This window comes from Equus przewalskii, chromosome 1 (genome assembly GCF_037783145.1).
Source record: "Equus przewalskii isolate Varuska chromosome 1, EquPr2, whole genome shotgun sequence".
NCBI classification, from domain to species: Eukaryota; Metazoa; Chordata; class Mammalia; order Perissodactyla; family Equidae; genus Equus; species Equus przewalskii.
In genome coordinates this window covers 61,480,939-61,505,891 of record NC_091831.1, presented here as the reverse complement: position 1 = coordinate 61,505,891, position 24,953 = coordinate 61,480,939, and the positions used below count along the sequence as shown (strand labels likewise).

At 38.1% G+C, this 24,953-nt stretch overlaps 1 protein-coding gene across 50 annotated transcripts in view; it reads left to right on the top strand.

Moving 5' to 3' along the window:
- USP54 (ubiquitin specific peptidase 54) overlaps nucleotides 1–24,953 on the top strand; it is a 113,402-nt gene that overhangs the window by 7,510 nt on the left and 80,939 nt on the right. For 19 of the 50 annotated variants that reach the window (XR_011524263.1, XR_011524266.1, XR_011524253.1 and 16 more), the window contains exon 1: nucleotides 20,992–21,107. The exons of 18 other annotated variants lie outside the window; for them this stretch is intronic. The gene's annotated coding sequence lies outside the window, so the exon portion shown is untranslated. Of the gene's footprint in view, nucleotides 1–20,991; nucleotides 21,108–24,953 lie in introns of those variants that run through there. 13 more of the 50 variants (XR_011524271.1, XR_011524273.1, XR_011524251.1 and 10 more) reach the window with 1 other exon arrangement.

Sequence of the window (24,953 nt, the reverse complement as noted above, 5' to 3'; positions counted from 1 at the left end):
TGTTTTAAAGCTCTTTATAGTAAAAATGTTAATCCTTTATCTTAAAGTTTGCAATTTTTTTTAGTTTGCCATTTGTTTTTATGGGAAGCCTCTTCATCATCAGTGAGTAAAACACTAGAATGGGCTATTGCAATGCTTTGAAGTTATCTTTTTTTTTTAAATTTTTTTCCTTTTTCTCCCCAGAGCCCCCTGGTACATAGTTGTATATTCTTCATCATGGGTCCATCTAGTTGTGGCATGTGGGATGCTGCCTCAGCGTGGTTTGATGAACAGTGCCACGTCCACGCCCAGGATTCGAACCAACGAAACACTGGGCCGCTTGCAGCAGAGCGCGAGAACTTAACCACTCAGCCACGGGGCCAGCCCCTGAAGTTATCTTGACACTAGGAAAATTCTAAGAGGGTTAGAATTCTTTAAACAAGTCTGGTGGCTAAAACTGTGAATTAAAATGAGGGATACAAATGTGATTTGGTTATAAAATTCAGAAACTCATTTAATCTTATTTATAGTGATGTGCCATCTGAGTTAAAGGAGTTGAATTTAAAGTTGGGGAGAAGATAGCTGAATAAAATTGATCAGATTGCAAATCCACAACAGAATATATAGATAATAACTATATCTAGTATTTAATGATACATATAGAATAAACTGGTTTTTCTGATTATTCTTACGCTTGGGGAAAAACAAAGTTCTTTAGGAGCAATATACCCTCCACAGCTCTCTTATGAAGGGAAACCCTGACATGTGGACATTCCTGAATTTAGCATTGAGAAGGAGGTTGGCATAGTACAAAGAACATGGGCATTGGAATCAAACAAACCTGGTTCCTGTTTTAGTTGTCAGTTACTAGCATTGTGATCTTTAGCTCATTAAGTCATATCTTCCTCTGTCTAATAGGATATTCAAATATAGTAGCTATTATTAATTTTCAAACTATGATATATCATACCGAATAACATCATCGATTGCTCAGAATTCATATTGCCTTAGAGCTCCATTACATGGTGCAAATATTTGATGAAAGAGAAAGGCATGCTATAAGTTAGGGAGTCTGAATTCATATGTTTGCTGCTGAGCCATCAGTAATGTGGATCCGGTCAGATTAGGGGTTAGGAGAACCAAGAATCTAGGATTAGGACCACCTAAAACATGTTAGAAATGCAGAATTAGAATCTTCATTTTAACAAGATACCCAGATGATTCATATACACCTTAACGTCCGAGAAGCAGTGATCTAATGTGCAGTATCTAAAGGAATGTGGTAACTTCAAGCTCAAAAAGTTCAACTTAGCAGTTGGAACAAAGCAGCAGGAGTTGAGATGATAGGAGTCACAGAAAATTAGACAAATAATCACCTTGTGCTTCCAAATGACTCGTTTATTCACTGTAAGACCCTCTCAACAAGCTGGGGGATACAAGGAACATCTCCCAGGAGAAAGGGCTGGCAAGATCCTAGTTGGGTATCTGGTCACCAGCCAAGGGGTTTGGCGTCAAGTATGGACATTTTAACTGTGTTAATTCTTCCAATCCAAGAGCACAGAATATCTTTCCATTTCTTTGTGTCTTCTGGGGTTTGGCATCAAGAACAACAGCTTTAGTTGCTGCAGGAATCAAGACTAGCTGTGGTGTTAAATACAGAGGCCACTAGCCATATGTGGCTATTAAAATTAAAGTTATGTAAAGGTAAAAATTCAGTTCCTCAGTTGTACTATCCTCATTTAAAGTACACAGTAGTCACATGTGGCTACTATATTGGACAGATATCAAACATTTCCATCAGTCCGAAAAGTTCTATTGGACAGCACTGAGGAATAGGCAGAGACACCAAGATAGAATGTCTGCCTTAAAGGCTGTGTTATAACGGCCAAGTATAGAAGGTGGGAAAAATCCATGACGTGCTGGTCACACATGTACCTCCCCACCCCATTCCAGATCCTTTCCATTGCTGATAGCTGCTGATACATTCCCTGTCCTGTTTAGGTTTGGATGGGTCTGCAAGTGAAAGGCATCAACTAAAAGGAAAGGGAAGGCACAGGCTGACGAGGAAAACATTCTGGGAACTGTGAGTGTTAAGTAAAGAGATTTTCCAGGCATAAAAGAAATTGTTGAGCATTGGGAAGAGTAGCCAAGGTTGGGTATGGAGTTGGGAAAATAATATGAAATACTGAAAGGAACATTTAGCTGCTAGAGAAACAATATTGCTTCTAGAAGAAACAATACTGAAAATGAATTCCAATGTCCAGGTTAATGCCGAGCCACTCACCAACTTGATCATGTCTTCACTAAAGTTTTTAAGTTGGTCTGTAAATATTAAAAACATGGGTGCTGGCCCGGTGGTGCAGCAGTTAAGTTCGCATGTTCTGCTTCAGCGGCCTGGGGTTCGCCAGTTCGGATCCCGGGTGCGGACACGGCACCGCTTGGCAAGCCATGCTGTGATAGGCATCCCACATATAAAGTAGAGGAAGATGGGCGCGGATGTTAGCTCAGGGCCAGTCTTCCTCAGCAAAAAGAGGAGGATTAGCAGCAGATGTTAGCTCAGGACTAATCTTCCTCAAAAAAAAAAGCACACTTTTTTTATGTTTAGTGAGAATTGGTGGGAAAGTGGAATTCACTTTGAGCTTCACTTTTCAGTCATTCTCCCCCACAGAATACATCTATGGAAAAGGCTTATCCAAATTCTATTTAGTTTTGTTTTGGGGACAGTGGTGTATAATAAATTTGTGAATTATTTCTTTCTCTCTTTCTTTATTGATGGTTTATATCAGACACATACATGAATATTTATGTAATTGTAGTATGTACAAAAATGTTTTTAGGGTCTGGCCTAGTGACATAGTGGTTAAGTTTGTGCACTCTGCTTCAGTGGCCCAGGATTTGCTAGTTCGGATCCCCGGTGCCGACCTGCACACTGCTTATCAAGCCATGCTGTGGCAGGTGTCCCACATATAAAGTAGAGGAAGATGGGCACGGATGTTAGCTCAGGGCCAATCTTTCTCAAGAAAAAAAAATGTTTTTAATCTTCTATTACTCTTCTGGAGTGTTTCTTATTTCTTTCAGTTTGGCTATATAAATGTTCGTTATAGACCAGTGGCTTTTAAGAAAAAGCTATTACATTAATTACTTAGCTTTTTGCAAAAAGGAAATATAGCCCTGTCGTTGCTGGTATTGCAACTAATGAACTTTTCTGAAATCCATGGTTCAGTATTTTAGCGCTTTCTGTTAACAATACCTTTCTGTACTATGCTGAAAGTAGAAAACATGTTCTACAAAATACATTTTTCAAATAGCATTTGAGTTTTTGCATGAAAACAAAAGCTGAGGATAAGACTATATTGGACTCTTGCAAAATATATTTTTCTTGGTCTTATTTTGACCTGTGTGTAGGTTCATTGTTTCCTAAGACATGAAAGTAGGTTTTTAGTATAAAGCTGGCAGGAAGTCAATGACTTGTTTGCAATTCCCAGAAGAAAAAATTTTTGTTTGCTCCTAAGAAGAAATTTCTGAATAAGTATCTTTTAGATAACGTAGTAGTTTCATAGTCAGGCTTGTAGCAAAATTCATTCACTATAAAACAGAACTTTCTTGGGGCTGGCCCTGTGGCTGAATGGTTAAGTTCACACGCTCTGCTTCAGCAGCTCAGGGTTTTGCCAGTTCGAATCCTGGGCATGGACATGGCACTGCTCATCAAGCCATGCTGAGGTGGCATCCCACATGCCACAACTAGAAGGACCCACAGCTACAAATACACAACTATATACCGGGGGGCTTTGGGGAGAAAAAGGAAAAATAAGATCTTTAAAAAACAACAACAACAGAACTTTCTCCTTGTTTGTGTACCATTGTCTTATTTCTGACCTGGGCTCAGCTCTTGCTTCTCTGTGCAGATCCATTTCCTTTGTTGGTACATCCTGTCCTGGATGTTGACCCCCAGTGAAAGCTTTATAGTGGCAAAAGAAAGTAAGTTTCTTGATCCTCTTTTGCCATTTCTTTCAGCCTCTTATTTATCTTTACTCATGGTCATTGAAGACAAGAAAGGTGCTTGTGAACAACTGAGAATTCCATCATGTGTTCCTTCAGTGTTGGGGAACCTCAGAGGGAGGGAATATCATTTTAGTCTTGGGTTTTCATTCTTCCTGGAGCCTCCAGCTCTAAGGAAACTTCTAGTTATTTCACAGAATTGAAATAAGAAACTTTGTATTTACAAAGGTAAATTTTAGACACCTCAGAGCTTTAGCATATTTACTGATATTGAGAATACCATTTATATTATTCATGCTTTATCAATCAAGACCAATGTTTAAACCACAAATTGCCACATAGCAGGTTATTTTGAGTAGGAAATTCTGTATGAACCAAACTCTGGCCATGATTTTAATTGGGCAAAGTAAAGAAATCTGATTTAGAGTTGTCTTTTCCTATGCCTCCTCTAAAAATCCATGAAAAGAAATAATAACTCCCTTTCTACATTCAGTTTGCAGTCCTTATTCCACAATGACTTTTATCCTTTTTATTCCTCCTTTCAATGGATAGTTACTAAGCACCTGTTTTTAAAATAACAGTTTTATTGAGATATAATTCATATACCATACACTTTACCCATTTAAAATGTACAATTCAAAAGTTTTTAGTGTATTTACAGTTGTTACAATTGTCACTACAATCAATCTTATTACATTTTTGTCACCCCGAAAAGAAATTGTATATCCATTAGCAGTCACCCACTAGTTCCACTCCAAACTCTAGCTCTTGGCAACCACTAATGTACTTCTCTCTCTTTAGATTTCTCTGTTCTGGACATTTCATATAAATGGAATCATAAAATATCAATATGTGGTCTTTTGTGACTGGCTTCTTTCACTTGGCATAATATTTTCAAGGTTCAACTATGTTGTGGTATGTGTCAATATTTCATTCCTTTTTACGGCCAAAAAATATTTCATATTCCACTGTATGAATATAACACATTTTATGTATCCATTCGTGCATTGATAGGCATTTGGATTGTTTCCACTTTTTGGCTATTATAGATGAGGAAAATCAAGTGCTTAGCCTGCAAATAAGGATACTAAGGGTTGTGCAAATCCAGAATTTAAGGAGGCACTCACTCTCAGGGTCAATCAAGTGATGCTGTGTATGCACAATCCTGAGAGTGCGTGCCTCTTTAAGTTTTGCACCTGGGAGCCTTATGTGTCCCACCATAGTCCTGCCTGTGTATTGGCTCTAATAATACTCTCCTTGAGCTCCAGTAAAGACCAGCGACTTTTGAAAACTGAGTAAAACGGTACACTTTGCTCTTTTTCACTTTCCTGTTGATCTTCCATTGATTATCAAAGACTGACCAGTGATTCTGGCTTTATTTCTAGTTAGATTCCCACTATTTTATTCTTTCAGCCGGTCTAAATTACTTTCTATTCCCTAAACAAATCAAAAGTTTTCCCTTTATCCTGACTTCACCTGTGCCGTTTTTCATTTGGAACTGATAGAATGAACAAAATCTGTTTGTGTTGGCATTGATCAAAGTGAACCAACTGTTTGAGCCTATGGCACTAATCTTGTTCATACTGTAGTTCCCAAGTATTAGAAGTAGATTGCTTTCTCTCTGGATCACAGATATTTTCCAGGAAACTAGTTAGGAACTTTCTAAGTAAATTTCTTACTCAGAGTGCTGAAAGACATAAGTGTCCCTAGTCAGGACAAATTCCATAGTTATTGGTTCAAATTGTTCTTTTTCTTACCATTTCCTCAAAGTGCTTTGCTCAGCTGTTGCCTAGCAGTGCCCAAGGGGATTACTAACATTATGCAGCTGATTTGTTTGTGCCAACCTCAGAGAGAAAGCCACGCAAATCTGAAGCTATTAAAAAATAAAATCAGGGCCAGCCCGGTGGCACAGCAGTTAAGTTTGCACGTTCTGCTTCTTGGTGGCCCGGGGTTCGCCGGTTCAGATCCCAGGTATGGACATGGGACCGCTTGGCACGCCATGCTGTGGTAGGTGTCCCACATATAAAGTAGAGGAAGATGGGCACAGATGTTAGCTCAGGGCCAGTCTTTCTCAGCAAAAAGAGGAGGATTGGTGGCAGATGTTAGCTCAGGGCTAATCTTCTTCAAAAAACAAATAATTAAACATACATAAAATGCCATAGATGATGAGTTTTTGGCTCTTTTAAATGCATATACGTCTTGTCCCTTATAGTCTCAATATAGTTATGTAATTTGGGGGGTTAAATCATTTTATGTTATACAAATATTGAACCTGAGCTGCATAATGTACAGTGATTATAATTCTTTTCTTATACAACTTTTTATTTTCCTTAGGCATAATAATTGCCTTGCTTTTTTCATTTGCTCAGCTTTTAAAGTTCTGATCATTAAATCATTCCCAGACTCTTAGCCAGGCCCATAAAACTCTGCTCCGTTCTTCAAATCCAGCAGATAATTTATCAGTCTTTTTTTTTTTTCACCCTTTAGAGACCTACCTTGTATGTCCTTCTACATTCTGCTCTAGTATGGCTTGATTGTTACCTAGGCCTGCTCTATATCTGTCAACCTGGGATTGTCTCTCTCTGTCATCCTGGGAACTCTGTTTCCTGAATTACATGTCATCTTCTTTCTTGGTTTACTCCCTCATTTTCATGAAGTACATATCCTCTAGAAGCTTTCTGAGAGTTAACATTTACAGGGGATAAAATTTTTGAAACCTTGCATATATTAAAATGTTTTTATTTTGCCCTCAAAATTAAATAATACTGTATTTGGGAATAGAATTTTTTGTTGAAATCCTTTTCTCTTCTAATTTTGAAGATATTGTTATTTTCTTTCTTCCTGTGTTGCTGATGAAAAGTCTGATGTGATTCTTTGTATTTTATTTTTATAAGAACAAATGGTAGTTTATTAATAAATAAATAAAGATATGTAATTTCTAGTAAAACAGAGACTGAGTGACATTTGCAATGCATACATTTACTTCAGAATTCTACAGAAAATATAGTGTTTTCATATGGCCTGATTCTTGTCTAGGAGTTGGGATCTGACCAGTGAAGTGATCCATCATTCTTTTTTAAAAATATTTTTTTTTTGTTAAATATACGTAACATAAAGCGTACCATTTTAGCCATTTTTAAGTGTATAGTTCAGTGGTATTAACTACATTTACATTGTTGTGCGATCTGACGCTGTTTCTGATTTCCATTCCTTTGTATAGTTCTTTTTTTTTCCTCTTTCTAGAAACTTACAGAATTTTCTCTTTATCCCTAGTGTTCTGCAGTTATCTGTGCTTAGTGTGGGTTTTTTAAATTTGTTGTGCTGGGGACTTTGTGGTTCTTTTAAACTTGAAAACTTATGATCTTAAAATCTGGGATACTTTTTGTATTTTTTCTCAGATTCTTTCCTCTTCTCTTTTTCTGGAAAGCCTGGACAGATTCTCTGATTTTTAAATCTGTTATCTTTTCTCTGCTATTTCTGTCTTTTAATTTTGCTTTTTGGGGGATTTCCTTACATTTTTTTTTCTGCTTTTTCTCCCCAAGTCCGCCCAGAACATAGTTGTATATTTTAGTTGTGAGTCCTTCTAGTTGTGGCATGCAGGACGCTGCCTCAGTGTGGCCTGACGAGTGGTGCTGTGTCTGCGCCCAGGATCTGAACCAGCGAAACCCTGGGATGCCAAAGCAGAGCGCGAGAACTTAACCACTCAGCCACAGGCCGGCCCCAGGACTTCCTTAAATTTGTCTTTCAAACCTTCTATTGAATTTTTAATTTCTTGTTTTATAGATGCAAAATCTTACCTGTCTGAGAAATACGTTTTATATTTTCGTTTTCTTGGATTCCCTGGATTGTCTGTTTCCTTCCAGCTTTCTCTCTCTCCCTCTCTCTCTCTTTTTTTTTCTGTTTGAGGTACCATCAGCTGTCAGTATCTATAGGTATTCTTTTGGACTGGTCAATTTTCCCAGATGGAAATCCTCCAATCTCCTGCCTGGAGAGTATAGAGTCTGACTGCCAGTGGTTTGGTGCTGAGAGGGAGAAGGGGGACTGGGGATCTCCCCATTTAGTATATAGACTTTTACTTAATCTCCCCATTCTTTTTCAAGTTTTCACTTTTTATTACAGTAAAAGTTTTCTATTTTAAATAAGGCATCTCACCCAATTTAGTTGTGCCTGGTGTCCCAGAATTATACCGTCTCTGGCTCTTACTCTTCAGAAAGTAGCCTACATTCTTCAGCTGTAGTGGGAGGGCATTTGCCTGGCTGTATTGGGTTGAAAGAGAGAATCTGAAGCATCTAACTGCTTCTTAAACTCATTTTTTAATTGCTGTTCCATTTTTAAGTCCCACCTTAAAATTCCACCTGCAATGGTTTCCAATTCCTGAGCCTTTCCTGGGTTCTGTAGTGGGAGTATGAATGCTTCTGGTTGCCACCATTTACCTTCCAGTTCTTTCTCTGGTATGTTAATCAACTACCACATATTCATCTGCTTTTGTTTCCAAAATTTTGTGTAAAATCTACCTCTGCAGTCTTTTCCCAAGTGATATGAGTGTCTTTGTTATTCATTGTGAGTCCTTCCAGCCACACTGAGTTTATGCTAACCAGGTGACTCCTAGTGTACTCCTGGATAATTTCAAGATAGGGGCTGGTCATGCTGGAAAGACCAACCATGTGATTAGAGGGTTGGGGCTTTGAGCCACGTGATATCAGCCTGACCTCTGGGAAGTAGAGGGAGGCTGGAGACAGAGTTCAGTCACATAGCAATGATCCAATCATTCGTGTCTACATAATGAAGCCCCAGTAAAAACTCTGAACATTGGCAGTCAGTGAGCTTCCCTGGTTGGTGATACACATTGATGTGCTGGGAGGGTGACACATCCTAAGGACACAGAAGCTTTGCTTTTAGGGCCCTCCAGACTTTGCCCTATGCATTTCTCCCTTTTGCTGGTTCAGATTTATAAATTTTTGCTATAATAAAACTGGAATTGTGCGTACTACACATATCACTTGGGAAATTCCAAAAGTTTAGAGGCTTTCCTCCCAGGAACCAGGGACAAAGACAAGTCAAATTCTTTACTATACAATAGTGTTGAAACCCAATTCAGATATGACTTTTTCTAGAAAGCCTTTAAAAAAATCCCAAGAGACTTTGTTCATATTTCTGTTATAGTTTTTCTTTCTCCCTCATTAGATGCTGAACACTTTGAATGTCCCCTGATTTTAGTCATCTTTGCATCTCAAATATTAGCACTGTGGCTGTCTGGCTTACAGTAGATGCTCAGTAAGTATTTAATACATTAAGATATTTAAGATATAACTCATGAGTAGGTGGGAAGTACAGTGTAGAACTGTCTTATCAGACTTGTTTTAAGATCAAATAGAATCAGTGGTCTTGCTTCATTCCGTCTTGTTCCATCCATCCTCATGTGCTCTTCTTTAAATATTTTTATTTTATGTGGACATAAAATTTACAAAAGAAATAAAAAGGATGTTTTGCTTTTTAAAATAATTTAACAATCCTTTAAATAGCAACCTTTTCTAATGCATTTAAAATATACCAAATTTCCACTTACACACAGATGGTAGGGACTGCGTTATTATATAATCACATAAACGTTCTCAGGCCTAACCTCTTGGAACCTTAGAGACTCTTTATAGTTCCTTCTTCTGATTCTAAGGGTGAATAGGTTCTAATGCCATCTTGTTTGTCTTGTCTGTGCAAAGGAAATAGTGAGTACTTAATAAAAATGTAGTAGTATTCCCTAAACCATTTTCTTTGTGTTAAGATTTAAAAAAAATATTCTGGATATTTTTATCATGATTTGGGCTAGTTCCTATGAAACCATATTTCACTGGAATGTATCCTTTTTGGAGTAGTAGATACACCAGAAGTTATTTGATGTGATTTGTTTTTCCTTTGTTATGTAATTTTCCCACTTGTATGTGATTTTGTACTACTGATTTTTATTAAGTTCCTATCTTTTCTGTAAACTTTAAAGTAGGTTTTATTTTTAAAAACAGTTTTAGACTTACAGAAAAATTGAGATGATGGCACAGAGAGTTCCCATATACTTCCTCACTTAGTTTCCCTTACTATTAAGCATCTTAAATTAGGGTACATTTATTGCTATTAGTGAACCAGTGTTGATGCATGATTATTAACTGAAGTTCAGATTTCCTCAGGTTTTACCTAATGTCCTTTCTTTGTTCCAGGATTCCATCTGGGATACTACATTACATTTGCTCATAATGTCTCCTTTGGCTCCTCTGGGCTGTGACAGTTTCTCAGTTTTGATGACTTTGACAGTTTTGAGGAGTATTGGTCAAGTATTTTGTAGGTTGCCCCTCCATTGGAATTTATCTGATGGTTTTTCTTATGATTAGACTGGGGTTATGGGTTTTTGGGTGGAAGATCACAGAGATACAGTGTCATTCTCATCACATCATGTCAAGGATACATATTATCAACATGATTTCTCCTTGTTGATAATAACCTTGATCACCTGGCTGAGGTTGTCAGGTTTCTCCACTGAAGTTACTCTTCCCCTTCCCCATTTCCATACTGTACTCTCTGGAGGGAAGTCTCTATGCGCGGTCCTCCCTTAAGTAGTGGGATTTATGCTCCTCATCTTTGCAGGTGGAGTATCTGTATAAATTATTTGGAATTCTTTTGCAAGGGAGATTTGTTCTTCCCCATTTATTTATTCTTTTCTTTATATCAGTATGGACTCATAGATATTTATTTTATACTTTAGGTTATAATCAAACATTATTTTTTTGCTCAAATTGTTTCAGATTTAGCCATTGGGAGCTCCTTTGGTTGTCTCCTGTGTCCTTTGACATGCCTCCATCAATTCAGGATTTTTGTTTTGTTTTGTTTTGAGTATTTCCTTACTTTCTGACATTACAAGATTCTCCAGGCTCATCTTGTATATTTTCTGTCCCAGTCCTAGAATCAGCCATTTCTCCAAGGAACCTTCCTTCCTTTTATTGAAGAGTGATATTAGAAAGTAGGATCTCGGGGAAGCCCGGTGGCGCAGTGGTTCAGTGTGCACGTTCTGCTTCTCAGCGGCCCAGGGTTCCCCGGTTCGGATCGCTGGTGCGGACATGGCACCGCTTGGCAAAAGTGATGCTGTGGTAGGCGTCCCGTGTGTAAAGTAGAGGAAGATGGGCATGGATGTGAGCTCAGGGCCAGTCTTCCTCAGCAAAAAGAGGAGGACTGGCAGTAGTTCGCTCAGGGCTAATCTTCCTAAAAAAAAAAGAAACTAGGATCTCTGCTCTAGGTGTGCTTGTTGCAACGGGGGTGTCATTGATTCTAAGTACTTTTCAGCTGACAGAGCAAGTAAATATACATGTGTATACATATACACATATCTATAAATATTTCTAGATGTAACATCTGTATCTTCATTAAGCTGAACACAAGTTCATATTCCAACTCTAATCCGTTACCACATTGATCATTTTAGCTTTTTCCCTGGCTTATCTGTAACCTCCCATTCCGAAAGTCAGAAACCTTCCACCATCTGCCATTCATTTACTTAATTGTTCAATTCCAGTATACATGTATAGTGGTTTCAGAATTGTTAAGCTGTACACCTGTGGGAAATAGCTTTACTAGCTGGAGTATGGTGCTAATATAAAGTTTCTTGTGTCTTTAGTCTTAACAGATTCCAGTCATCTCGAAAGTTACTTAGGTCAGTACCTTTATCCACTACCCCCTTCAGTGAAGTTGTTTCATACGTTTGTATCTTTTTATTATGGGAAATGTCAAATTATACAAAAGTGGGGCCGGCTGGTGGTGCAGTGGTTAAGTTCACATGTTCTGCTCCTGCAGCCCGGGGTTCACCGGTTCGGATCCCGGGTGCAGACATGGCACTGCTTGGCAAGCTCGTGCTGTGGCAAGTGTCCCACATATAAAGTAGGGGAAGATGGGCGTGGGTGTTAGCTCAGGGCCAGTCTTCCTTAGCAAAAAGAGGAGGATTGGCAACAGATGTTAGCTCAGGGCTAATCTTCCTCGAAAAAAAAAAGACTTATACAAAAGTAAGGAGAAGAGTGTAATGAACCCACATGTACCCATCACCAGCTTCATGAATTATTAAATACGTGATCAATCGTGTTTCATCTATACTCCCCTCTAGTCAACCCATAATTATTTTGAAGTAAATCCTATATATATTATTCATCTGTAAATATTCCCAAATGAGACCTACCATAATTTAACCAGTCCATTATTGACAGACACTTAGTTTTTATTTATTACAAACAGTACAGCTATAAATATCCTTGTACATTTATCTGTGCAAACTATAGGATAAATTTCTAGAAGTTGAATTGTTGAAATAAAAGGTATAAGACATTTAAAATTGAAAAATGCTGCCAAATTTATTTTATTCCTATCAAGAGTAAATGAGAATTTACCCTTCTCCACACCCTCACCTATACTGGTTTTATCCAATTTTTAAATATTTGGCAGTCTGAGATATGAAAAATGGTATGGATTTTTCTTTTGCATTTCTTTAATATGAATGAAATAGGACATTTTTTCTATCTTTATTGGTCATCTATTTTTTCTTTCTGTGAACTGCACATTTACATTTTTTCCTTTCTTTATGAGGATTTAATTTTTTTGTGAGGAAGATTTGCCCTGACCCAACATCCGTTGCCAATCCTCCTCTTTTTTTTTGCTTGAGGAAGATTAGCCCTGAGCTGATATCTATGCCAGTGTTCCCCTACTTTGTCCGTGGGGTGCCTCCACAGCATGGTTGATGAGTGGACTAGATCTGCACCTGGAATCTGAACCCTGCAAAGCCTGGGTTGCCAAAGTGGAGCATGTGCAACTTTAACCACTTGGCCACAGGGCTGGCCCCTAAATTGTTTGCTTGTTTAAGAAAAGAAATTAAATTGGCACAAAGGGCCAATTTCCTTTCCCAAACTGTTAATGCTATGCTGTCATGTCTCTCTTTTCCCCTATTCCCAGTTCAGATCACCAACTCAGGAGTGGTGCTTAAATCTTTTTAATAAAGGTAAATACCTGCCCATTTTTTTCCTTTCCTTCAGACCCCTTTTCACTCATCAAAGGTTCATTAACTCTCTGTTTTCTGTGCACCCTGGGTACAGTCAGATTGTCAAACAAATGGTTTTAAATCAGCTTCTGAGTGAGTACTCTAGGGAAACATGCCCAAAAAGCAACAGGAAGGATGTCTATAGGCACGTGGGGGGAATGTTTGTAATTCGTTAGCAAAGAGTGTGCGCAGCAACTACTACTTCAGTCTGCCCTGTTTATCTGTTCTGTCTTTCCACCCAGACACCAAACAGGTACTGTGACTTTTGCTGCTGTGCTATTTTGGTGGCATTTTCAGCCTTATTTTTTTCAACGTGGATTATCTGTCTCCATCCACTTTGGACATATATGTAATTAATAGTAACACTGTTGTCTTCTTTTTCTTTTCTTTTTTTTTTGAGGAAGATTAGCCCTGAGCTAACTACTGCCAATCCTCCTCTTTTTGCTGAGGAAGACTAGCCTTGAGCTAACATCCATGCCCATCTTCCTCTACTTTATACACGGGACGCCTACCGCAGCATGGCTTTTGCCAAGTGGTGCTGTGTCTGCACCCGGGATCCGAACCAGCGAACCCCGGGCCACCGAGAAGCAGAACGTGTGCACTTAACTGCTGTGCCACTGGGCCGGCCCAACACTGTTGTCTTCTTGATTAGGGAAACGGTAATCGCATTCTGTCCTGAATTAAATGACAGTGTCAGAGAGTAAGAATGCACTGACAGCCTGATTTTCTTTGCCTATATATTCTTTGAAAACAACTCTTCAACATCTCATACACACAGAAGTTGTTTGCCAAGCACTTGAAGCCATCTAGTTTTACCAGGTGGCAGCTGCTGTTGTTTATGGGGACCTAATTTAAACTACAGACATGAAACAGAGTGTCCTTGTTTTGCAAAAAAGGAACTGTGGGGGCCAACCCCGGGGCCTGATGGTTAAGCTTGGCTTGCTCTACTTTGGTTGCCTGGGTTTTGTTCCCAGGCACGGACCTACACCACTCATTGGCAGCCATGCTGTGGTGGTGACCCACATACCAAATAGAGCAGGATTGGCGTAGATGTTAGCTCAAGCAAAAAGAGGAAGATTGGGAACAGATGTTAGCTTGGGGCAAATCTTCCTCAGCAAAAAAAAGAAAAAAAATGAAAAGGAAACTGTGATTTTTTAAGTAACAGCTTTATTGAGATATAATTTACATACCATGCAATTCACCCATTTAATAAAAGTGTACAATTCAATAGTTTTTAATATATTCACAGAGTTGAACAAACATTATCACAATCAATTTTAGAACATTTTTATCACCCCGAAAAGAAATGCTATACTTGTTAACAGTCACTTTCCATTTCCTTTACACCTTCTCTCAGCCCTAGGCAACCACTAATCTGCTTTCTGTCTCTATAATTTGCCATTTTTGGACATTTCATATATTTGGAATCATATAGTAGGTGGCCTTTTGTGACTGACTTAATGTTTTCTAGATTTGTACATGTATTAGTACTTCATTCTTACAATGGCTGAATAATATTCCATTATATGAGTATACTACATTTTATTTATCCATTCATCAGTTGATGTACATTTGAGTTGTTTCCACTTTTTGGCTGTTATGAATAATGCTGCTATGAACATTCATGTACGAGTTTTTGAGTGACCATATGTTGTAGTTTTTCTTGGGTATATAGACCTAGGAATAGAATTGCTAGGTCATATAGTAACTCTGTGTTTAATCTTTTGAGGATCTGCCAGACCGTTTTCTAAAGTGGTTGCAACATTTTACATTTCCACCAGCAGTGTAGGAGGGTTAAGGTTTTTCCACATCTTGTTAACACTTGTTATTATCTGTCTTTTTGATTATAGCCATCATATTGGAGGAAAAGAGGTATCTCATTGTGGTTTTGTTTTTCATTTCATTGTTTTAATTTACCTAACCTGTGTTTGTTTGATTATTATTACTAATAGACTTTATTTTTTAGAACAGTTTTAGATTTACAGAAAAATTGAGCAAATAGTAGAGAGAGTTCCCATATGGTCCCCTCTGCCCCAAGACGCACACAATTTCCCCTATTATTAACATCTTACATTAGTATGGTACCTTTATTTCAATTAATGAAGCAATATTGATATGTTATTATTAACTAGAGCCCATATTTTATTCATATTTCTTCAGTTTTTATCTAATGTCTTTTTTCTGTTCTAAGTTCCCATCTAAAATTCCACATTACATTTCTTGTCATGTCTCCTTAGGCTCCTCTTGGCTACAGTGGTTTTGCACTCTGTTTTTGTTTTCCCCTGAGGAAGATTTGCCCTGAGCTAACATCCATTGCCAATCTTCCTCTTTCTTTTTTGCTTGAGGAAGATTAGCCCTGAGCTAACACTTGTGGCAATCTTTCCTCTATTTTGTATATGGGTCGCTGCCACAGCATGGCATGATGAGTAGTGTGGGTCCATGCCTGGGATCTGAACCCGCAAACCTGGACCACTGAAGCAGAGTAGGCCAAACTCAACCACTATGCCATGGGGCCAGCCCCTGCAAACTTTGTTTTTGATGACCTTGACAGTTTTGAGGAGTACTGGTCAAATATTTTGTAGGATGCCCTTCTATTGGAATTTATCTGATTCTTTTCTTGTGAGTTGACTGGGGTTATGGGTTTTGGGGAGAAAGATCACAGAGATACAGTGCCATTCTATATATCATATCATGGGTACATATTATTGACATGATTTTTTGTGTCCATATGCCGAAGCACTGTTTGTCAGGTTTCTCCTCTGCAAAGTTACTCCTCCCTCTTTCTATACTCTATCGTTGAGCAGCTTTTCATGGGCTTATTATCCATTTGCATATCTTCTTTGGGGAAATGTCTATTCAGATACTTTTTAAATTGGGGTTTTAAAAAATAGCCATTTTTATTTTTTTGCTGAGGAAGATTTGCCCTGAGCTAACATCTGTGTCAATCTTCCTCTTTATGCTTGAGGAAGATTCACCTTGAGCTAACATCTGTGCCAGTCTTCCTCCATTTTGTATGTGGGTCACTGCCCTAGCATGGCCACTGACGAGTGGTGTAGCCCTATGCTGAGGAACAGAACCTGGGCTGCCAAAGTGGAATGCACCAAACTTAACCACTAGGCCACAGGGCCAGCCCCCTAAAATACCCAATTTAAAATGAGTTGTTTTTATTATCAGTTGTAAGAATTCTTTATATATTCTAGATACAAAAGCCTTATCAGATATGTAATATGAAAATACTTTCTCTCGTTCTTTGGGTGGTCTTATTACTTTCTTGATGGTGTCCATTGAAGCATAGAAGTTTTCATTTTGATGACATCAAATTTAGCTATTTTTCCTTTTTGCTGCCTTGTCTTATCTAAGAAGACTTTTGCCTAATCAAGGATCTTGAAGATATATGCTTATATTTTCTCCTAAAAGTTTTATAGTTTTGGTCATTCATTTAGATGTTTGATCTATTTTGAGTTAATTTTTACAGAAGGTGTGAGATAGGAGTCTAGCTTCATTCTCTTACATACAGATAGCCAGTTGTCTCAACACCATTGGTTAAAAAGACTATTCTTTCCCCCATTGAATTGTCCTTGGCACAACTGTGTGATTTTTAGGGTTCGGTTAAACGTGGGGAAAAATATTGCACGTCTATCTTCATACATTATTAGTAGCTCTACCCAAAATCGGTTGTAGTTTGCTGAAGTGTGTCGGGGCAAACTACACTTTGCTCCAACAAAGGCTTTCACTACAGAAGCTTTCGCTACAGTTAGAGAAGACCAAAAATGATTCAGGAAACAATATTGCCAAAAATATGAATTACTTTGCTGAAAGCTTACCACAATTGTAGACTCACTTTGGTTCTTATGAAATCTTTTAAGGAGTTTTTGCCTTTAGAATCTTGTATTTTAGCACACATAATCAATTCAGTGACAAAGGGAGGTGGTTATCAGAACTGGGAGCAAATTGCTCTTCAGTTTATTCCTGATTTTAGTTTGTGGCCATCCTGGACTTTTGGCACTGTCATCATTTGTCCCTTACTCCTCTCACTTATGCCTGTCCCAAATCTTTATAGATTTGGAGTTAGAGTACTAGTAGAAAGAGCTCTAGAAGTAGTGGTGGGCTCTAAGAGTTTGAAGAGGTTTAGGATAACAGCTATAAGGATACAGCAGGTGAAAATGAGAAAAATAATACATTAGGGGTCATACATGGTATGAGAAAATTGGAGGGATGGTGTCAGATATAGAAGTAGGATAGGGGCAGGCCCTGTGGCGCAGCGGTTAAGTGCTCACATTCCGCTTTGGGGGCCCAGGGTTCGCTGGTTTCGATCCTGGGTGTGGATATGGCACCACTTGGCATACCATGCTGTGGTAGGCGTCCCACATATAAAGTAGAGGAAGATGGGCATGGATGTTAGCTCAGGGCCAGTCTTCCTCAGCAAAAAGAGGAAGATTGGCAGTAGTTAGCTCAGAGCTAATCTTCCTCAAAAAAAAAAAAAAACCCAGCATAACTGGGGCTCAATGGCTTCCTCTATTTACAGGAAGTAGTAAATTCAAACTCTGTGTGGTCTCATGAGATCACCTTGACAAGGTTTGTCTGAAATTGTTCTGGAGTCTATAGAATAGGAATAGGCTGCCAACATAATTTTTACTGCCACTCGATATTTGGTCAGCTTCTCCCCTCCTCATCATTTTCTTCTTTCTTCTTTTTTTTTAATAGGCATGTCTCTCTTCTTTTTTGATTCTGCCTTAAACTTTCAGGCTTACAGTTTAAAAGAGAATGAGAGATTCATATTTTTGACCACTTTCTGTGAAATTAGCATTTAGGTGGTCCTGTGGAGCACTTTGGAAATATTTCATATTCTTACTGCTCTCTAGGAGCTTTCAGTCTATTTGAAGAAATTTTAAACCCTTGATCTAGAGATATGTTGGCTAATGTTCATAATGACATAATGCTATTTCAAATAATTTTTAGGATGATACAAGATGTAATTGAATGTATAAATTTAAGTAATAATGATATTATAACATTGGAAACCAAAATAAGTGGCTCCTGACTGCCTTTCCTCTATTTCAGAGTCCATTTGTGTGAGAAAAACAACGGAAGTTTTCTTGGATGGTTTTGCTGCTTAGGTCTGTGGTTAACAGCCAATTTCTCCAAAATGTGTCCTTAGGATCGTAGTTTTTTTCCTTCTTTTTTCTTCCTTTCCTGCAATATATGTCTTAGTAATATGCACTTGAGTGAAACAACCAGCTATTTAAGGTACACACACTATTTACCAACAGTGTGAATAAATCTCGGAATCAGAACTAGATACAAATTAGCTATATAGTTTTATTGTTTTCCATTGACTTTCCAGTATATTCTTCCTTACAATCTAGAGTCAAAGGCTAGAATATTTTCTCTTGATTTCCTTGTTTACTAAGATCAAGTCCATATCTTAGTTTCATTTTCCAAAACTACAGTTTAACAGCTCTGAATTAAGCTTTTTTTTTCCTTCCTCTGAGCATATAGCCCAGGGATCAAATGCTACTATTCTATGGGCTTCCACTTGATATAAGGCAGTTTCTACCCTATCCCTCCCTCACCTCAATCCTCCATAGTTTATTTAAAAGTCCCCAGATTTCCTAATTATTCTCTCGGGTGCTAGAATCAAGAGGCTTTTTTTTTTTCCTATCTGCCTCCTACTCTGGAGCCACTCAGATCCTGCCTTTACTGCCAACATCAGTATTACATTAGCATCTCAGAAATAAAAACCAGCAAAAATGATTTTGCTTTGGGGTTACTCCAGGAGGGAGTCACCTTGGTTTTTCTTAGGAAAATTCTCTAAGAAATTAGAGAATTTCTCTTTTGTGGTTTTAAGAGAAGCAAAATGTTCTTTCATTAAATCGAGCATTCTGCTGTACCCTACCCCACTTGCTAGTGGAGACTAATAATGAAAGGTTGTGGGATCTGACCAAGTAGGACTTTTCAGTCTATGTTCTCCCCTCCCCTGGGTTTCTCTTGATTGTTTTTTTCAAGTCTTAGAGGTAGTTTCTCCCTGCTAATAATATTTTTTCAGAGGTCTTTGTCTGTTATGGTCAAAGGTGGGCTATTATGCTATAACATTCCCAGCAAAGTACTTGAAAAACATGACAAGTTTTGTTGAGGCCTGGTTTTACAAAGTACTGTTGTAACCGGTCATCCAACTTTAGGATCCCAGGACATTTAAACCGGACATCTAAATATGTACATCTATAAATATGTAGATATATATTTCATCATATATGTCACTCTCCCTCTTGGCCTGGCAATCATGCCCACAAAAACTCTCCTATAGGCAATTTGGCACTTACCTAACACAAACCTATAATTACTCAATTTATTTTGAGTGGAGAGGCCACCAGTGTTTGACATAGGGTTCTCAATCTATATGAGACAGAATCTCCTGTACAGTCTTAAAAAGTAAATAAGAAATGTCCCCAAATAACTTATACAAAGTGGAATTTGAGTATGTAGAAGAGTTTTATGTGAAATATTTTCTGAGGGGCTTTCAAAAGAGATTATAATATATTAGGGTGAGTTTTCCCTGTGGATCACCTCCCTTGCCTGGCTGGGATATGAAAAATCCTGTTTCTAGTTGCACTGAACCAGGGTTGAAGCTGTGTAACTCTGCCCCAGTACTCTAGTTTTATTTGAGTAGGTCTACAGTGAATATATAACCATCTCTTAACAACTTGATTGGAGAGCTTGACCTAGATATTTACTCATTGTTTCTTTGCTTTTAGCACTGATCAGTAGAAATCCAGTGTTTCACACTGAAATAGCACTAACATCCCCACCCCCACCCAGCACTAAAAGACCTGAGTTAGAATGCTAATGGTTAGCAAAAGAAAAGCAATTATATATATATATATATATATATATATTTTAATTTTGGCACTTCCCTTGTTGCCAAAGAACCACTTTAGTTTAGCATATTGTTAAAATGTAAGAACATAATTAGTTTTAGGCAATGCCTGCATCTGTTTAATTTTACCAATAAATCTTAACTAAGTCTTTTTAAAAAATCAACTCATTTATTTTCTTTCAACCTATAGAAACACAACAGACCTTCATATTTGGCAAGGATCCTGCTGATGAGTTTTTTCATCAGTCTGCTTATAAAACAACTCCTTTTAATAAAGTTGTTTTATAACTGGGACTAATACATAGATGGGTGTGTGTTGGTCCTCTGGGGCCTTTTTGCCCTGCTTACAGATGTAAGTTCTGGGCTGACTGATCACATGTTTGGGGGCAGGACCCTGCCTGCTGTTTGTTCTTGGTGATATAACTTGGTTTCTTCCTGAAAGAAGGGTGGAGATCTTTCACTGTCCTTGCCTTTGGGGTTGGTAACCTTTGAGATCCCATGCATTTTAAAATTGATTCTTGAATCCAACAGCTCAGTTTACACAATAATTTTCTTTAAGAGTGTGTCTTGTTTAGGACAATTGGAGGAGTTTTGCCTGTTAAAATGATTTAATTTAAGTCCAGACAGTCTTGGAATTCTGAATTAAGGATTCAATGACGTTGTTTTGGTTTTTATCCAAAGCACTAGGAAAGTGTCTTCTAGTGCTCCTTTTGACTGTAGCGGGAACGACTGTTTCTTAGGACTGGCCCTCTGGGAGCAGCTGCCACCCTGCAAACTTTATTGTTACACTGCTGACCTTTGTCATCAGGAATGCCCCTGGAGGAAATAGCCTCCTAATTGTTTTTCTTAAGCCTCTATGAAGTTTGTGATATGTCCTTTCAAGTTACTTTTGATTAGTTTCTTAAGTTTACTTTTTTGCATTTACATGGAGACTCCCTCCATCTTTTTAGCTTTATAGTGAATTGTCAGTGCCCAGTTCCTAGTAGATGGTAAAAAGAATTGCCCTTTCCCTGTTATCCTGTCCTGTGGGAAGCCTTTGTGGTTAGATTCAGTCTCCCATTGTTGCTAGTTGCAGTTGTCTCCTCCCTCCATGCCCTTCCCGCCCCACAACTCTGGCTCTTCCCCTGTCCCTCCCATTCTTGTATCACTTGCCCCACAGATGCCCTTGTGATTGCTGGAGGTTGAGTATGCTGTCTGGTAAGTGTTGTGCTTGTGGTAAAACTGAGTCGATGCGGGGATGTAGGGGACTAGTCAGTCTTTGTGAAGTGTTGCTTTTAACAGCAATAGTTTAAACTTTGAAATTGAGGGTTTAGGACTGTCTTAACATTTAGGAGGCTTCTTTCATGCTGACCTGTTGTTTCTGCTCTTCTCTCTGTTTCGAATATTAAGGCTTTGGAAATCTGATTTTTTATTATTGGTTTAAAAAACTATTCTCCTAGATTTTCTTGAGCTCGTTAGAATTAAAGGTAAGGGTTGTGGGTTTGGTATTTTAAATTTCCTTCAAATAGAGGTTATTTGTAATTTCTTTGTACTTATTTTCAGTATTAACATACTGATAAAAGTAATAATGAAAATATCTTATTTTTTGGCTAAGCTGGAAAGTAGCTTTTACTTCCAGAATCAAAATGATTCTTTTTTCCTCTCACAGACTATTGTTGGCAAAATTAACTAAAATTTTGGCAATTTGTTGTCAATTCTGGGAAATGGTTTGCTAAGTACTTCAGGATAACAGATCCTTCTGGGAATTATTTTTGGGAAGTTAGATAGATTTGTTTATTAGCACCTGCTCCCTTGAAGTGTGAGATCTGTAATCCTTTTCACAGTAAATTATTTAATATTGGGTATTCAGATTGAGTCAAATATCACTTTCTTAATGGGTTTTCTAGTTCCTTGGATTGTTTGTTTTGATCCTGAATAAAGAAACTGTGTGTGTGTTTGACACTGATGGATGTGGACTACCATTTTTATGGTAGACGATGTGAGGGAAAACTTGTTCGTGGGATTTTATTACTGTTCATTTGAGTCACTTAGTCAAGTGGTAGTTGCAGTTGTACAGTAATGATTTCTTGAGCTCCTACTGTGTGGCGGATGCTAGTTTCTATGCTAAGTGCTTTGCATTTACTTCTAATTCCCAGCACAACCGTGCCAGGTAGATAGTATTATCCCTCGGGGAAGTTGTCATACATAGGTAGAAAGATCATGGATTTTTATTTTCTGCAAAATAAGGAAAATAATCCCTACTTGGTAGATTAATTGTGAGAATTAAAGGACATACCATGTATCTGGTGCTTAGCACAGAGTTGGTGTTCACTATGTGGTGGCTGCTATTATTATAATTTTACAGCTGAAAGAGCCAGAGAGGCTAAGTAACTTGCTGAAGGTTTCAGTTGTAAGTGGTAGAACTGGGATTTGACCTGGCCCAAAACCTGGAGTCTCCTAGCACGTTTTTGTTTGAGTACTGTGAAGGCTTTTAGAGTAGATTTCAGTGGATCCCTGCCCATCCTTCCACCTCCTGCCCCCACAGAGGAGGGGTTCTTTAGAGATGCCCTTCTTTCCTTGGTATCCTCTGTCACCTTCCCAGTCATGTGCTTGGTCTCTCACACTGGAGTTGCTTGTGCCATTCAGTACCAGTGTTCTCCCAGCAGAAATGAGTCAGGCCAGTGCAGTTAGTCTCTTCCCTTCCTATTTTCCTCTTGTTGATACAGCCATCATGCTTTCATTATTGTTTGTGCTGAAATAATTTGGGTAGTGGTGTATTTATAACGATTCATAAATAGTACATAGTTGCAATCAAGCATTTACATTTAAAAAGCCTTAGTGGTTTAAAAAATTAGGGAAAAAGATCTCTGGTTCTAAGTTATTGAACTAGAGGAGAATACTGTATAGGGCAACTTTATGGAACTCATAGTTTTCATTTTGCTATCCTGGGGCCTAAAGTAATTGCTATTGATTCTCTTTCCCTTAACTACCGCTGTTACTGGTTTGGTGTTAATTAGTGGGATGTCTGAGAAAGAATGCTGTGTTTGTCCTACTGGTCATAGAGTGCAGTTGGCCCTTCTTATCTGCGGATGCAGAGGGCCAACTGTAAGAACTTGAGCATCTGCATGTTTTGGTACCTGTGGTGGGTCCTGGAACCAGTCTTCTCCTGCCATCCCATCCACCCTCTACCCCGATACTGAGGGAGGACTGTATCTTTCTTCCATAGACCTTTTGGAAACACAAGGTATGATATAGGTGTGATATGATTGAGGCAATCGATTCAGGGAAAAGAGAGAGAGAGAGATGACTGGTCATGTTTATAACTGAGTTATCTCTAAACTGAAAAATGTGTTTCACAAAACTTAACTCTTCGTTTTTTCTTTTATTTAACAAGTATTAAGCATTTGTTGAGTTTAAGGCAGTGTAACTTTCTACATTGTATTCTAATAAAGTACTAATGTACTGGTTAAGTACTGATTAATGAAGTTCCTGGTGGAAGAGATTAAGCCCCAGTTGATGGGGAGCAGTATTTAGACAGTCCTTTGGGAAAAGAATTAATATAAATGATTACTCCTTCCTGATAATAGGGTGTGACTATCATTAGTCTCTATTACTGTAAGTTGCCAGCAGAATGGCTTCTTCAAACAGGTTTGCTGAGTGGAAAGCGTTACTAGTATTGGGTAGGACTGGGAAGATGGGAGTGAGGAAGAGGGTAATATTCCTTATTGAGCAAAATGCTGGGCGTATACACAGAACAAATCTTTTTTTGTGTTTTAAGGGGAGTAGGGGTGGATGGAGTTGGAAATGTGCATGAGTTGATTGTGGAAGGCCATTTAAAGCCACGGAGTTTTAACTGTATTTTGTCACTGAAGTTTTCTGAGCTAGTAGTGATCAGAGTTCGTTTTTGGCAATATTTTATAGATAGAATTAGAAGAGGAATAATAGTTTGGAAGTTATTACAGTAGTCTAGGTGAATTGTATTGAGAATGTATTATTTTTAGAATACATTTTCCCTCATTTTGATATGGCTTTGGGTTTGTACTATCAATTTTAGTTTAATCTCATAGAATTTTTACTGTGTGTGTGTTTGCTTATGTAAGAGAAAGGGAGAAAGAGGGAGAGAGGAGGATGGGTATAGGGGATGGTCAGTCATCATAATCATAGCTACTATGGAACTGCTATTTTGTACCTATCCCTAAGTATTTTGCATACATAATTTTGTTGAATATTCTCAACAAATTGCATTTATTACAGGAGTAAATGACCTGAAAGTGGTGGAGCAGGATTGGAATGTAGTTTCATTTTCTTCCTCTTCATCATCATCATAATTAAAATATTTATGCCTCACTTACTAAATACCAGGGACTGGGCTAATTATACATCTATGCATTATTTCATTTAATCCTCATAACAGTCCTATGAGATGGATGTTATTTATTAACCTCGTTTTACTGATGAGGTACCTGAGACTTCAATAACTGATTCAATAACTTGGTCAAGATGACACAATTGTTAGGTGGTGCCGTTCATATCTGTTCTACTTTGCTAACTCTGGGTCCCTAAGTTGTATAATTCACGTTGTGTTCTCTGGGAATGGTACCTCTTGGATCTCTACTATGAGTGTGGTGTTTCCTGAAGTTATGCAATGTGGTTTGCCCTGCAGAGGCTGCACTTTGAACCACTATGTTCTTTCCACTATCATGCTGCCTCCCTTAGAAGTCAGTAAATTATCTATACACCTCTGGATCTTTATAAGGAGGGGCTAAGTAGCCTGCAATTTTCATTTTTTAGTTCTTAAAGTTTGTAGTTATAACAAAGTGAAACATGTCTTCTTGTCTTTTTATTTTCTTTCCAACTGGTTTTGGACAAATTTGTTGTAAATGACAGTTTCTCTTCTAAGTTCTTATGAAAGAAAAATTGAGCCTTTCTGTCCTTTATTAGCTTACAACTCTTGTTGTACATGATGTAATAATTTGAAGCTGCCAAAGTCCAACCCTCAGGAAATTGTTTGAGTTGAGTAACTGTATTCACTGGGGAGTTGGAGATAACCAGCCCATAAGTCAA